We start from the raw sequence: 4,850 nt of genomic DNA, 5'->3' as shown, positions 1-4,850 counted from the left end.
GACAGAACTCCTCTCAGTGAATACAGTGTTAACTCTGTCAACAATTAGTGTTAAAATAGTGACTTAAGGACAGAACTCCTCTCAGTGAATACAGTGTTAACTCTGTCAACAATTAGTATTAAAATAGTGACTTAAGTACAGAACTCCTCTCAGTGAATACAGTGTTAACTCTGTCAACAATTAGTGTTAAAATAGTGACTTAAGTACAGAACTCCTCTCAGTGAATACAATGTTAACACTCTCAATAAATAGTGTTATAATGCTGGTTTAAGGAGAGAACTGGTTCATACAGCTGCTATAATGTTCATTCTATCAACAATTGTTACTGTGAAACTAACCTAACCAAAGAATTAATTTGTTTCGTCTGTCATAAGTATTTTGTTTTATTTTTACATAAAACGGTTCATTTATTGTAATCACTTAAATTTTTACGAATTTCGTTATATTTCTTACAGAACCGACATCAGGATTTGCTCCAGATGATGATAGACTCTCAGAATAAGAATATTGACATGAAGAATATCACTGGAGATCAGCTCACAGCTGGAGACGAGGCTGACATTTGCGCACAAAAGGCAGAAAGACTTGAACATGGTAATGATAAATTCTGAGACGTTCTGTTTGTTGAATACAGTTTTAATCTTGCTTATTTTCAAATAAAAAATATAATATGTTTGTTCTTCTTATGTTTGCAACTTCAAACTTTACTGGTAGCTAATACAAACACACGTTTTTTCAGAGGCATTTACGTGCTTTATTTTCACCATCACAGTTTACACTGACATTTGCCTAAAATACTATTTCTAGAAATGTACAACTTTGTTGGAACAATAGTAATTTTTTCTATAATTAGTTATTTTTATTCTAACTTAAATATCAGTTTTCTTCAATTATTGGACGCATTTTAGAATAATCTAAAATTAAAACTACACAACCACATTAACTATTTAAAATACGTTTATATTTATCAAGTAATGCCTGATTTACTTGTAAATGTTGTAATAAGTAACAACGATTCATAAGTATAATGAAATGATTTATTTTTGTCGAAACATTTAGTATGTCCCCCCCCAAAAAAAATTACTTCATTATGCTTATAAGTCATTGTTTGCCAATTTGTTATTATATTGTCATAATGTGTTTCCAAACTCAAGTTGCAAAATGTTATTTTGGACATTTATTTACATCCTAGGACCTGAGTCTAATAAAACTACCAGCATATCGAGAGGATTGACAGATGTGGAGGTTGAGGCGAATGCTTTTATAGCTATAATGGCTGGGTAAGAATTGGCTCGAACAACTTAATTCCAATATAAGAGCGTGATATGTGAATTAAGAATATATATAAAGCTTCCTTAACTCACACTTAAATGTCCTGATTAATGTCTAACAAGTTACAAGCAGATTTGAAACCAGCTCTACGTTTTGGGAGCATTTTAAAAATACAATGATATAATAAATACTTGATACCAGCTGTTTCTGTAGCATTAATGATATTATAAAATCAAAATCAAGCCAACAAACACTGTTATTTCTTGCTAGCTTTTGGACTTTAAATTAATTTCAAATCACACAATTTTCTGGATTTCCAATTCTGTCAAATATCGTTTGTATTCACTTGAAGATCTAAGTTTTGAATACGTTATTTTAATTTTCATTCCGCTACATATTGAGAAACACTAAATCTATATCTAGAGAAGGGGATACTTCAAAACTCAAACAGTTATATTTAGGTTCTTATAAAACGTTCTTTATTTTTTCTGCATTGTATAAAAAGTTGCTTAAAAATAATCGAATCGAAAAATATATTCTTATATATTTCTTTTATTTTTACAATTCTTTTTTTTAAGAAGCCCTCCAGTGACACAGTGGTATGTCTGCGGACTTATACCACTAGATAACTGGTTTCGATGCCCGTGATGGGCAGAGCACAGATAACCCTTTGTGTTTAATACCAAACAACAACAACTTCTTAAGAATTTTATTTATTGTTATCTCTCTTCAGAATTCTGTTATATTGTTAAAATTACCCTTCTTAAGAATTTTGTAATATATATTTCTTCTATTTTTAAAATTATCCTTCTTAACAAGTTTATAATATTTCTTTTATTGTTGTCCCTCTTCAAAATTCTATACATATTCTTATAATTACCCTTCTTAAGAATTTTGTGATATTTATTTCATTGTTACAATTACCCTTCTTCAGAATTTTATGATATTTATTTCATTGTTACAATTATCCCTCTATAGAATTTTATATTTATTTCATTGTTGCAATTCTTTGTGATAATATATTCAGTGTCACTGCTTATAAAAAGCGCGAGAATAATAACTTGTTTTAAAACCAATTTTGTCACGATACACTGTTCTTATCTTTAATTTTTTATGGGCTATGTCTACCCAGTGTTCAGGTGGATAACACTAACATTTCGGTCTCTGTACGAAGAAACCCCAAAATTCACCCACCGTAAAACATTAAATTAATGCAATCCGTTTACAACACAAACATAAATATCATGTTGAATTAATGTTAAGAAAAAAGAATTAAAATTGTTGTATGGGTTTGAGTTATATTTTACTTCAATGAATGTATATGAAGAATATGCAACATTAATATTAGTAATTATTCTTTTGAATTATTCAGTGGGCAACTTGTTTAATATAATGCCGTTACTGTTTTTACCTTAATACCAGAATTGTAAATTTTAACATGTAAGAAACATGTTGCCCGGTCATCATTCGATTCTCCACTTGTCACTGAATTTAGACCAGTTTAGACACGCCGGTGACGGGTAGAAAACCAAATGGCAGACTGCATTTTATGTTGTTTCTTTCTCGTCGAAAATGATTATTTCATGTTGATAGAAAAAGGCTACATTAAATAACAATGATTTTATGTTCCACAATTTTAGAAACTTTATTTTGTTAACATGTTGTGTTTTTCTGTGCATTAGTGAACTGTTCTTGCATAATAAGCATAATTTTGAACACTAAAATTTATTATTTAGAAAAAATGAGAATATGTAATCAACTTAGGCCTTCTTGATAGAAAGGCTCGTGTGCTATTCATTTTGACTCTTCTTGATAGAATGGCTATTGTGTTATTCAGCCTTCCGGGGGACCTCCCCCACTAGGATTCGTATCAACTAAATGTTTGAATTATTTTGTTCAAATGAAATGCGATAGTGCAGGAAAATATATTTCGCAACTAAAGTACATCTATAAAACTTAAAAGTGTAACAAATATAGAAAACATCAAAGATCTTGTATGTCTTTCTTTAAATGAGCAACATGGCTTCTTCGTACAATTTAAATCATTTATAAATATTTTAAAATATGACTTTTTATTCAGTAACAAAACAGGTTAGATCAGTTTGATATTATTCTTGCTTCGGAAATTTGTCTGATTTTTAGGTATGAAACAACAAGTACAGCAATAAGCGTTACAACGCACCTTCTCGTACAACATCCAGACGTACAGGATAAGGTGAGGAAAGAAGTGGATGAATTAATTGCGAAAGAAGTAAGTAAACATCTTATGCCTCTATTTTTGTATTTTCCTTCTAAAAAAAACTTTCTTTCTCTACGATGCTCTGTAATGTTTAGGCCTTCACAACAAACTATAAAAGCAATAGGCTTATACTTTAAAAGGTCAGTGTTGCTGCATAAACTGCAAGGCTTAAGTTAGGCCTAGTTGTTTGTTAACGTTGTTCGCTAAGTATTAAAATAAAAGTTTGAAATATATAATTTATGTATTTTAACAAAACATACCTTGTTAATTTAATAGTCACTTGGACTTATATTTATAAATCTATACGTAGGGAGGGAGCCTGGATTACGCCAAAGTCCACAAACTCCAGTATTTGGATCAAGTTCTGTCCGAAAGTCTGAGATTGTACCCTCCAATTTACTTGTAAGCGTTTCTTTCAACAGTATAAACGTAGATAAATATGTAGATATTGATTTAGAGGACACCATGAATTTTCAGTAAAGTTACAAATATAATTCAGATATTTTGTATTCTTCCTGCAATAGAAATCTAATTCACATACATCAGGAAATATAATTCAGACATTCTGTATTCTTCCTGCAACAAAAATCATTTGAGCTTTATTAAATCGCCAGATTTATCACCCGAGAGGCTACCGAGGAAGTTCGGTACGGTTCCCTTTACATACCAAAAGGAATGGCTATTCATATTCCTGTTCATCATCTTCATCATGATCCGAGTCTCTGGCCGAATCCAGAAAAATTTGACCCAGAAAGGTACGCTATAAAGATATCATGACAGAACCAGACTCTGTCTTCATTATTTTCAGTGCATTTTGTTGTTTGGTTTGGTTTCAATAACACTCACAACTTAACTCACGTAGATTTTCAGAAACTGTTTTTATTTTATTAACCCCTCAGTGGCACAACGGTAATTCTAAAGACTCATAGCTCCAAAAACCAAATTTGGATACCCGTAGTGGGCAGAGCACAGAGAGCCCATTGTGTAGCTTTGCGCTTAACAACAAACAAATAAACAAACCATTTCACGAAAAGCGTTTTATATACCAAAATATGTTTTTTACTTTACGTTGACTCAATTTTCTCTGTCACAACCATTATCTTAGAAGGTCAGTTTCTTCAACTAATATACATAAGCTTGTTTGTCCACTGTGCCATGCGCTATACATGAATTTGTTTGTCCACTGTACCATGTGCTATACATAAGCTTGTTTGTCCACTATGCCATGCGCTATACATAAACTTGTTTGTCCACTGTACCATGCGCTATACATAAACTTGTTTGTCCACTGTACCATGCGCTATACATAAACTTGTTTGTCCACTGCGCCATGCGCTAT

At 31.4% G+C, this 4,850-nt stretch overlaps 1 pseudogene; it reads left to right on the top strand.

Moving 5' to 3' along the window:
• Positions 1-34: 34 nt before the first annotated feature.
• On the top strand, positions 35-4,402 carry LOC106474151 (annotated as a pseudogene).
• The last annotated feature ends 448 nt before the right edge of the window (positions 4,403-4,850 follow it).

Source organism: Limulus polyphemus, unplaced genomic scaffold, assembly GCF_000517525.1.
Source record: "Limulus polyphemus unplaced genomic scaffold, Limulus_polyphemus-2.1.2 Scaffold6879, whole genome shotgun sequence".
NCBI classification, from domain to species: domain Eukaryota; kingdom Metazoa; phylum Arthropoda; class Merostomata; order Xiphosura; family Limulidae; genus Limulus; species Limulus polyphemus.
This window is presented reverse-complemented; position numbering and strand designations above follow the sequence as displayed.